The sequence below is a fragment of the Triturus cristatus genome, chromosome 1_2 (genome assembly GCF_964204655.1).
Source record: "Triturus cristatus chromosome 1_2, aTriCri1.1, whole genome shotgun sequence".
NCBI lineage: Eukaryota > Metazoa > Chordata > Amphibia > Caudata > Salamandridae > Triturus > Triturus cristatus.
This window is the reverse complement of record NC_140580.1, coordinates 987,295,246-987,307,445: the sequence shown is the minus strand read 5'-3', so window position 1 is coordinate 987,307,445 and position 12,200 is coordinate 987,295,246. Positions and strand designations below refer to the sequence as shown.

The 12,200-nt window shown below is 41.3% G+C and overlaps 1 protein-coding gene across 3 annotated transcripts in view; it reads right to left on the bottom strand.

Annotated features, from left to right (window-relative positions):
• RABL6 (RAB, member RAS oncogene family like 6) overlaps nucleotides 1–12,200 on the bottom strand; it is a 374,256-nt gene that overhangs the window by 93,445 nt on the left and 268,611 nt on the right. The gene's annotated exons all lie outside the window — the stretch shown is intronic.

Below are 12,200 nucleotides of genomic sequence, written 5' to 3'. Positions count from 1 at the left end.
GAATACGGCTTACATGAGTAAGTAATGAAAAAAAGTGCAACTTGACAGGTTTGCTTTATAAGAATTTTAAGGCTCCATGGGCTTCCACTATCCCTGTATGTTGAAAGGTGCCTCACAGAATCATTTCATTTTGAAGCAATAATGGAAACTAGGATTGAATACTGAAAGTTTTTAGGTCTCACTTTTGAGCTATCTGTCTGCAAAAGACCACTTGTGAACCATATCAAAGCCTTACAGTGGGCTTAGAGACCACCTAAAGCTTCCAATTGGTTGACTTTATTGCCATTCCTATTTGCTTGCTTCATATTGCCTTCATACTTTTCTTCTAGTGCTTGTAGCTTTGGAGTTGGTTTCTTCTTGGACAGGTCCGGTGTCCATGGGAGATTTGGAGATTTTAATCCAAGGTAGGCAGTCCTCCCAGGACTTTGGAGGTCGCTGGGCCTGCAGGATGTGTCTTCTTTTTGAGGCAAAAGGCAGCAGACAGGCCGGCAGGGCTGGCACAGAGTCTGTCACTGATCCTTCTTCTCACATGGTGGTGCAGCTTCTGATTTCAGGGTCTGGGGGCTACCTAAATACTAGATTTAGAGATATTACAGGGGCGAGGGACTAATGGGTTCCTTACCTAGGGTGTCTACACCCACTATTATGCCACCCTTCTGTGGGAGGGGGGGGGAAGGCCCTAGCCCTGATTGGAAAAATCCCACCATCTTCAAGATGGTGGGCACTGAAAAATGTGCTTTACTTCACATCCGGGCAGGAATGGAGCTGGAGAAGGGGGCCCACCTCCTATTCTTCCTAAGTTTTCCTACCGGTCCTCTCACCAAAAGTGGGGGTTTGAACCGGGGGCTGCCATCTGATGCTAGCAGCAGAGGCTGGGGTCGCATTACACAGGATTCAGGCCTTTGAATCTTCCCTCTTGAGCACTGTGCCCATCCTTGGGGAGGAGGAGTGACACCTCCATCCAGGATGTGCTTTGTTTCTGGCCACAGCGAGCAGAGGCCCTTGACTGAGGAGTCCAGAAAAATGCTTGGTGGTGGCAGGCTGCATAAAGCCAGTCTCAGACCATACCAGGGTTGGTAGGAGGATTTCAGGGGGCTCTCCTGAGGTGCCCTCTGGGTACATGTTTCAATAAATCCCACACTGGCATCAGTGTGGTATATTGAGAGGAGATGTCTGGTACCAACCACTCCTGTGTTCAGTGAAGCCATCATGGTGCATAGGAACTCAAGTTGTCGAGTTTTTCAGCCCATGTACTCTGTATGGCTTCCCTGGCACTTACAATATTAAGGAATAGACTTAAATATTGTAGGGGCACATCTGCTCATGCAGATATTCCCATATTTGAGATACAGTGCACCCTGCCTAAGGGCTTGTAAGGCCTGCTAGAGGGTAGGCAGTGCAAATTGGCATGGCACACAGGCAGTGTGCTATGTTGACTTTGTTATTTTCACTGCGTCGAGGCATGCAAGCTGCAGTGGCAATGGCATGTCCTTGATGAGGGGTCCCTAGGGTACCCTCTGCAGTTCCCAGGCCCCTAGTTCCAAGGGTACCATTTACTTGGGACTTACGGGGGCTGAAGTTGCCAATTGTGGAACAGTTTTAGGGATGACGCACTGGCACAGGGAACCGGGTTGGCCAGGATCCTGAGCACTACAATCAAAACCACATCATTTTCCAAGCAAAAAGTGTGTGTGTGTGTGTGTAGGGGCGGAGGGTTGGGGGGGGGCTAACCATGTCAAACGAGGCACTTCCTCACAATGGGTAGAGGAAGCCTCTGGAGCCTTAAAGGAACAAAGTCCTTTTAAAGCTCCTATAATGTGAGCCACACTTTTCCTTATTAGAGATGTAGGCTGTGGTTTGGGTTATAGGTGCCGGAATGCAGTCATGATAAGGGGGTTTGTTATTACATACAGTTAGAAATTCAGAAAATCTTGCCTGTGATGGGGTATGGAAGGGTACTTCTCCACACCTCTACAAAGTGGACACTTCACACTTTATTTAGGATATACATATTGATATGAAGGATTCCTGGATCCCCAAAAGCAGTGGGAAACTATTCTAACGCTTGCAACTATGACTGAAGATCCTATAATGCTTAATCCAAACCTCCTTCATCGGAAAGATAACAAGCAGTGGCATAGCCAATAGGTCTCGCCTTTGGGACCTTATAAGTATTTAGCCATGCAACAGTTGATGTTGTTGCACCAAGGATATTCTGCTGCATAACTAAATACTTATAAGGTCCCAAAGGCGAGACCTATTGGCTATGCCAATGCTTGTTTTACTAGTTTTAAGGTGCGTAAGAAACAGAAGTTCTCTTTAGACATTAATGCGATCAGCAATTTACTAAAACTTAAATACTATTCAAAACAGTGTTTGGTCATTATTTACCTCCATAAGATGTCCCTGAAAAATTCCCAATCTGACATTGAACTTTAAGTCAACAGCTTCACATTTATGCTTAAGCCATTTATAAGACATGACAAAAACCTAACATATATTCTTGAAATTAGCAGAATGGCGTACACCCTTACAACAAGGCTTACAATTGTTGTGCGCCTTGAACAGTTTGTGTGTGAGTCACCCATTGATTAAACATTCTGCAACAGTGTATAATCCTTCAGAATTTTATTTGAACTTCTCGGAATAAATACCTGAACCGTATAAATCTCCAGTTTATGAAAAAAACTTGTAAACAGTACTACATGACAACTCTTTAATGTCAGCATGCGTGAAGAAATCCACAGGTGAATATTCTATTGTATACATAAACTTAGTTTTTTTCACATATTTGGCAACATGACTTTGGTTTAAACCATACCCTATTTGTAAAGCAAGTCTGCCACTCACACTAGTTGCACTCAGTCTCTACCTCATTAAAGACAAAGTAGACTTGCCTCCAGGAGTACACTATTAATATCTCATGGAAGCACACATTCATAGACTCAATGTATGATGTATTGTGGGGCATTTACTAATTACTTTATTTTCTAAAATGATCAAGGGGTTTACAGAGTAATTTGAGGAGCAGTAGCTCCGTGATGTCATCAATATCATTTGAGATGTCAGTGAGGTCATAAATGTTGTCATTTAGCATGTCAAGAGTGATGTAATATGTGAGGTCATTAGTAGTACCAGGCCGGGTGGAAGTTATAGTTAGCTAACTAAACTAGAACTGGTGAATTATTTTTGTTGTTGTTTATAAGTGCCAGTTTAGGCCTTTTTTTCCCAGCACCAGAGCTAACGTGGGTGAACTTTTTTTTTTTTAGAAAGCTTTATGAGGATTCATCAAACAGCACCAAAGTAAGCAAAACAAAAAATGCTCTGCCTATGGGAAGTCTGTCTTACATATTACACAGTGGCAACGGCCAAAGAGCACTTTATATGTATTCATATATACACACCCACAAAATCATTTTAGAACCCAGGTTACACCAAAAGAAAACGCCACCATCTCGTTCTTATAAACAAAGATAACCAATAAACATTTATCAAATCCCCAAAGCATCTCTCTTATCCTGAAAATACTGCTACCAAAGACAACCAACACTTTCCAATTACACACACCTTGATCGATCAATGAACAGTTGCTAATGCCAAACAATCAATAAACATTAACCATTTTTCCAAACCTTTTTAATATACATTCTACTCTTCCTAGAATAAGGTTTTAGGCAATTCTGGACATTTGCTGTAAACCAAGAGAAGCAAGATAGCATGAACGGATGTGCATGATAAAAAGGGGGCAAAACAGAGAAATACATTTATAAATAACGGAGTAATTTTCATGAGCCAATTAAAAACACAAATAGAATTTCCACTGCATTGAGAATTAGGAATAAATCATTATAAAGTACACAAATCTGGGAAACAAATCCTGGCTGATAACCAATACCCTTTTCTTAAACAAGGGATGTCCACCTTGTGGAGAGGTGTGGCTCACTGGTTAGAGGCGGCAGATCCGCAAGCAGAGAATCGGCCAGGGACCAGGGTTCAATTCCCGACGCGGCAGGGTTGTGGACCAGGGTCAAAACGGACTCGATAATTCTCGCCTCGGTACCTACTCTAACCAGGAACACACTCGGCAACTCTGGGCATTAGCTTGCCTCATCTCCACAACGGCCCCCCACATTCGCCAGGGATGCCTGGTTTCACCTTGGAGATACCCAGGAGGGACCATCTCACAGGGATAGCCAGGACGGGTTCCCCAGCGGTCTACAGCGCCACGACGCCTCAGGGCAGCAGTGCGCTTTACAAGACACATACATACATTTACCTTAGGGCCAGGCGGGGCAGAACCATGCCGAATTGTCAGCTTAGCCACACAAAAAAACACTCCACATAAGATTCATCCAAATAAATTCTAATTCTCACATAGAATGTTTTTATTTATTTGGCAACAATAACATTTTGATCAGAAGCTTTATACACCGCAATCATGAATGCACAATAATCAAGGAGGGTGAGGTGATTTCACATAGTCTGGAGAAATATCAGTACAGGCATGGATTAGATGACTGGCAAAGAGAACTGAAGTGGAGCATAAGGCAGTAAATGTACATATTACAGCATATATGTGCTATAATTATGGTCATCATTCAATAAATAATAGATGTTGCTTCACTGATATTTTCAGCTCTTAGAGAAAGGGTTTCACTAATGTCTGCAATTAGGTAGTTCAAGTGCAGGAGGCCCAAAGGGTAGAAGGACTGCAATTGGGAGGCAGCATAGTATGGACTGAGTGCGACTAAAAGGTTACGGATCTTAGCTTAGAAGTAGGAGTCAATTTCAACTGGAGCTACGATATTGGTGAACTAGTGAGGAGCTACACAAGTAGTGCTTTAAATACACGTTTGTTTGCACATGCCCCTGTTTCTTGATGGCCAGCCAGCTTGATGGCTGCAAATAGACAAGGGAGATGTTCCTGGGTAAACTGTACAGAGATCAGGTAGAAGAATGTAGGGCCTTATCTAGTGAAATAAAGGTGTAATTAATGCAATCCATCAATAGACGCAATTGCACTCTGATGAATGCTAATGTTTTAAGGAGTGCTTCTAGATGTGATGATGGTAATACTGCATCTTGCACATGTTCAGAAGTTGGAAGCATGTTGCAACGGATGGGCAGAGTTGCGAAAGCTTCCGTTTTCTAGGTTAGGTTGAAGAGAACACCGGGGATTCTGGTCAATTGGGTGAACTTAAGCAGGAGCTTAAAAGTAACCCTAAACGTTACACCTAAACCCAGCATTGTTAACTTACTGGAAGCTCGTCTTTATTGCTCAAAATAAGATGACAGGCAAGTCTCGAGATCAATTATTTAGACATTGGCTACACTACGTAGATTAGGTGAATCTATTTAGCATTTCTCCCGTTTTGGCCGCAAACAAGCAAACGATTTGAGACTGCTACTTGCTCAGATTAAAAAAGGGCCAGGAGTTGATTTATGAATACTATTTTGTGTAAAATCCTTCTTTTATAGCATAGCGATTCCGTGTATGTAAGTTTAGCCTAGTGATCATTTAGACACATCTTAAATACGTTTGAAGTGATTTCTTTACATATTTGGAATGTTAATTTAGTATTTCAAAGCCGGAAAAAATACTAGATCTCGCCAATTTTCATGTTATTACAGTCACAGGTATAGAAATACTGTATATGCTGGTAAAGTACTAGCCAGGCCGCACAACCAACCAAGGAATTCAAGGAATGCAGCGTCCCGCGAGTGGTGCGCGCGAGAGCGAGCACCAGGCCATATGTTTTGAATTATCTTGCCCGTGTCTGGGCACGATAATTCAAAACACATGGCGCCGTGTGGGTAACCGCAAGCAATAGGCCACACACGCACGAGCGTGTGTGGTGAGCTTTTTGAAGCTCTTACAATAAGTCTCGCAGAGCAGCGAATTTGCGCTGCTAGGCCAGACCTAAAAAGGTCATTGTCAAGGCATAATCGAACTCTTTTCTTTGTCAATGTTCATCTTCTGCACTCTGATCTTAAGATTCTGCGACAAGAAGAATGTTAGTAGCAGGTGATGTACAACAAGGTGGTATCATATTTTTTTCTATTGACGTAAAATGTGGTCTAGTGTTGTCCTGAGCTAGTTTCTGTTTCCTTCATCTATTGTTATAGTCTATCTATTGTTATATTAAGGTTTTTTCATGGTTGAATTGAACTGTTATCTGGTGCATTTTGGTATGAAGCATAACTATGTGCTTGACATCGAACAAGACAAAGGAGGGATCTAAACCTACTTTCTGTTTCAGGTTTATAATTTTTTCAATCTAGGCCGCTCCTCTTTTCAAGGTTAAACGCAAGACTCAAATTTGTCTTCTTTCTATGACAACTTTTGGGTTCAGTTTGCAATTCAAAGGCGGTAGATACATTTATGAAGTACCATTATGAAAATGATTCGGCTTAATTTTTGACTTTACTGCACCTGTGCTGTTTAAAGTAAAATATGAAAAGAGAATGCACATAATACCTGAATATACATGCAAGTAATTTAAATCCTGCTAATTAATGTCTGAACAGCTGAAATGGTCAAATGGTCGATGTAATACGTTCAATAAGAATCAAGAACAATCACTGCCTGTTACGTTGGACACCAATAAAAACATCATTAAAAATAGTTTTCGGTTAAGCTACAGTATTCAATCAAATCATGATGTGGTTCTAGTTTTGAGGGTAATGCAACCGAAATATGGGCTTGCCCTGAGGCCGAAGGAGTCAGGATGGCTTTCAGTTTCACTAGAGTGTAAGGCATTTCCAAAACAAGTATTAGTCTCATCTTCAAGTTTTCTATAGTCATCCCTCAGTATATTCCTCCAAAGGAATGTTCCTCTTCAGGTGTTGATGTGTTTATCTTGATCAATAATCATGGCTAAATTATTGATCTTCGCCCACATATGAGAATCTGTCCTCAAGTATCTCTTCAATGGTTCTTTTTAATTCCAGATAATTTTTAAGGGTAATTTTTTCAGAAACAAAACATAACAAAATAACAAGGAGAATTGTGATCTTGTAAATTGTACATCAAAGAAGAAATCTAACATCAGGAGCTTGTATAGACATCCTTGAAAACAAAATAAAGAGAGCAGCGGGTATCTGTCCATGCAGGGGTAAGCAACTTTAGTTTTGAAAACAGTGATCTAAGGTATCTAAAATCATTTCTAGCAGGACTGAAAAAGCCAAGTGCTATAACAAATCAGAGTAGGATGCCTAATTAATGTACCAAGGTTGCAGATCGTGAACTGCAAAATCGGAAGACGGAGTAAGATTTAAGATGAACTAGAAGGAAAAGCAGGATACAGATAAGTGTGGAGAAACAAAAGGGAAAAAAAGCACAGAACATTTTGTGTCACCAGGGTAGGTAAGAAAGGTGGAGCAAGATGATTTTTCAAGCTCTGCAGAGGAAGCATCAAATCTCTTGAACAAGAACAGGTCTAAAGTGTTAAACAATTTCTGGGAAATGATAGGACATCCTGGGGATTTATATGGAGAGATCTGAGAGCTGAGATAATATGTTGCACAAGCCCACCAGGTGTAGAATGAAAACAGATTAAGAGATTTCCAGTCTCACATGATGACTTATACAGCAATCGTTCGTAGTAATTCAAAGTGCAAAATCGTCTTCTGTAAAGTCCAGGCAGGGTGAGGCTGCATGAGGTCCCAGGATTATAGGAGGAAAATCAAAGCGGAAGTTTATTTTAAAGATGCAGTTCACGTTTTATGATTTGCTCCCAAAATGGGGTGAGAAACTTAAATTTGGAAAACATGTTCCAAATCACTGGAAAATGTTGTTGAAGGACCAACATAGGTTGGACGTTATCAGGTTTTACTTATTTAATTTGTCAGGTGACCAGTGGAGGAGGTGGATCATCAGAGAGAGAGGGAGCAATTTTTTGTGATAGAGCCAAGTCCCTACCTTTTGCAAGTAAGTATTCCATTTAGAGTGAACAGGAGGCAGTGCTTTTATAGGCTGTTTTTGTAGAAATTTATAGATTTTGGAGGCAGTGTATGACTTTTTGTCTGCCATAGTGAAAGTATGGGCAGAAGAGAGGGAACCAATCGGGCCTAATTTAGTTTAACCTTTATTTTTAAGAAGTCGCAGAGGTCCAAATTCGGTACAGCAAATTTCTAGTCTCTGAGAAGACCAACTGCTTTTTCAGATCATACATACATTATCGATTGGACAGGTATTTGTTACTCATGTAGCAGCCGCCATCACGCTTGATTAATCTCAGTTTTTCAAAGAGAGATTCTTGCTCTCTTCTGCGCCCACAGAAATTCTAATGAAAGTTTGTCGATAGTGGGGGGGGGGGGGGGGGGGGGGGGGGGGGGACCGAGAGAGGCGAACAGGAAACATGCTAGAGAGTGAATTAATTATAGAGGTAACTTTTATCTTCATGGTTTCTAACCTACCCCACCATGAGATGTTCTTAAGGCACCACCAGGAGAGTAGGTTTTAGACTTTGAAAACTGTTTATTGTTCGTTGTGTGCAACCGAACAGGTTACTATTAAAACAGATACCTAGATATTTAATATAGTCAGGTTGCCAAAGGAGTCCTGTGTCTTCAATACCAGATGAAATACAGAGTGGGTTCATAGGGTGCACCTCAGTTTTGTCCTTATTTAAGTATCCTTAAAATTTTGAGAAAGAGTGACAATCATGATAGCAGGAATTAGTAAGGCTATCTCTCCTTAAAATTCGAGACATCATTGGCACAAGGTGCTATCTTAAAAGAGTTATGATGGAACTATACTCCTTTAATGGAGGATGAGTTGTTGAGGAGATGAATTAGTGGGTCAATGAAAAATAAGTAAAAGTAAGGAAGATAAGGGGCAGTCTTGGCGAGTGCCTTGGTCACGAGAAAATGGATCTGATATGACATCACTGATATTGATACACGCCGCGGCACTGGCGTATAATGACATAGCCATTTTTATAAAACTGTCCTCAATCCAACAACAGGGTGAGTTTGCCGTTACACATGGATAGGTGAGTTAGTCAAACGCTTTTTATGAGTCAAGTGCAATAGCAGCCACGGGAGAGGTAAAGAACGTGACTCGTTCAATGACGTGGCAGAAATCGCGGACATAAACCTTGGCCAACCTACCCTTAATGAAGCCTGCTTGGGAGTTAAGTATACATTTTGTGACAAAGGATTCGAGACACATGGCTAAGCTGTTTGCATACACTTTTGTTTCCATTTGATAAGGGAAATTGTTCTAAACTAGGGGAGAAATGATCACAGGGGTCAGAGATTTAAAAAAGCTTTACCCGAAGGGATTAATTTGATGGCATTAAGAATTTCTTTTCTTTCTAGAGAGCTGTCTCCTTTGATCTTCTGTGATATGAGTTTGAGGGGTGGTATTTCTTAGGAGTTATGACAGAAGGCGTATATACTTTGGCATAAAGTCTCTAAAGACCTTTAATATATCAGAGGCACTGGTTTTAAATTTACCCATAGTATCCTTAATGCTAGAGATAACTGAACTTTTTAATTTAAATTTCAAGTATGAGCAAGGGATTTTCCCGCTCTTAAGGTAAAGAAGTGTCTTCCCTTTTTGAGCATGAACCCAGAGATGTGCCCTTTTACTTACAACAGTTATATTTGTATTTCATCTTCTTGACCTTCCCATGGTTCAATGGGTTTTAGAGTTTCTAAAAGATTTCCTGAAGCTTGATTTCCTTAGAAAGAGATTCAATAATTGATTGATCCCTTTGTTTTTCAGAGCCTCGGGTCGAAATATATATCCCCATATTGAGCATATTAATGTGTCCCACTAAGTGATCAGTGAAGAGAAGGAGTCAACATTTTCCTGTAGGAATAAGCTGACCACTTGAGTAGGTCCTTCCGCTCAGCTGGATTGGCAAGGATTTTGTTATTTAAGAGACATAATTTACATTTAGGGTGGGGACGATTTTAAGACATTTTGTCATGGTTGCATGATTAGTTATAGTGATTGGTTCGATTGAGGAAGAGATAGAGTCTTGTAAAGGAGAAGAGTCACCAATAGACAAGAAAATAGTTACTTACCTGTAACTTTAGTTCTCCAACATTGGTATCTTTTATATATTCACATACTTGAATCCTTTCCCGTTGTGAGGCTGGCAATTCCCTGTACAATAAAATAGCAGTATGCAGTGTAAAATATACAGCATACAGGGCAAAATGGCGAAAGGCCTGAACAGCATAGTATGTTTAGTAGCACACCCAGCCTCATTTGAATTAATCCAAAATTCAGTCAATGAGGTGGAAGCTTAAGCTCTCCTACTCCCCCTAGAGGCCACCATACCTCAGATTTCAAAGCCCAAGTGTAAGAATAAATACGATGAGCCTTTGACAAGGGAGTTAGGAGGATAGCACGTGAATATAAAAGATACCAATGTTGGAGAACTGGAGTTACAAGTAAGTAACTTATTTATTCTCCAACATTGGATCTTTTATATATTCACATGTTTGAATCAGAGTAGCAAGCAGTACACATTACAAATACAACAGGGCTGGAAGCAGGCTCACCTTTAATAAAAAAAAGATTTCTCAGGACGGCCTGTCCTACTGCTGCATCAGCATCTCCGTCCACGTCTAGGCAGTAATGCTTAGTGAACGTATTCCTGTTCCTCCAAGTGGCTGCACAGCAGATGTCTTTGAAATACATCCCAGAATAAAATGCTGCAATTGAAGCCATGTCCCTGGTGGAATGCGCCCTCACTCTACCCTGGATAGGACACTTGGTGTTGGCAAGACAGACCGCAATACAGCTGAGAGCCAACGAGCTATCCCCTGTTTGGACAGGACTTGGCCTTTCCTTGGTTGACCAAATGATACAAAAAGCTGGTCTGACATGCGTATGCCCTTTGTTTTGTCTACATAGAATTTGATACATCTATTAAAGTCTACAAAATGTGATACTCTTTCTGCTTTTGTAGGTGGATTAGAGAAGAAGGATCTAAGAATGACAGGTTCATTTAAATGGAAATCAGTAGGCACTGTAGGACTAAATTTAGGATTCGTTCTGAGTATCATTTTGTCCCTATGGAAGCGGAGAAAAGGTTCCATGATGGTAAATGTCTGAATCTTTCCCATTCTCCTAGCGGATGTCAGAGCCAGGAGTAGTGCTGTCTTCCATGAGACAGATTACAAGTCCGCTCTATGTATAGGTTCAAAAGGAGGTAAAATCAGCTAGACAAAGACTATATTAAACTCCCATGGAAGCATAGGATGTCGAAGAGGTGGAAGGGCTCTGAATAGCCCTTCCACAAACTGTTTATTGACCCTTTAGGAAACCACAGCAGACATCGGTGTATCAGTCCTTCTAAATCTCAAGATTGCAGCCAGATGGACTCTGACTGAAGGCTATCTCGGACCACTCTTGGCCACACTTAAATATGGAAGGCTTTATTTGAAGTGGATGATGGCCAGTACTCCTGCACCAAGCACAAACGCTTCCATTTAGCATTGTAAGTCTTGTTCGTCCCTGGAGCTCGAGCCTACACCAGAACCTGTTTATACTCCTGCAACGGATCCAAATAGTCAAATTCTAGGTGGTTAGGTATCATGCAGTCAAGTTCAGTAACTTGGGATGGTGGTGGAGAATCTGTCCATGATATCTACATTATATCCTGGGATGTACCTTCAAAGGAATAGCTGGAAATGCTGCCAACTGCAGTAGCTAGATTTACCAGTCCTGGCGAGGCCACGCCAGAGAAATGAGGATCAGAATGCAATGGGCTATCTTCGCCTTCTCCAAAACCCTGTGGATCAGAGGAAAAAAAGGAAAGGAGTAGGCAAATATCTTAGACTAACTGATCGAAAGTGCATGGCCCATCATCTCTGTAAGCCAAAACCTGCTTGCGAAGCACGGGCATTTTCTGATGTTCAGCATTGCAAACAGATCGATTGTAGGGTGACCCCACGGATTAACAATGTAATCTACCTGTTGCTGTTCTAGTTCCCACTCGTGAAAATCTGACATTTGCCAGATTAATGCATCCGCCTGATCGTTCTGGCAGTCAGGAAGATGTTCCACATCAATGTCTATGACCATTTCAATGTGAGAAATGGTCCAGTTCCACAGCAGCTAAGCTTCTTCTGAAAGGATCTTGGGCTGTATTCCTCCTTCTTTGGCTATGTAGAACATGGACATTGTGTTTCCTGTTCTAACTAGTACTGGTTGACCCACCAATCTGGGGAAAGCC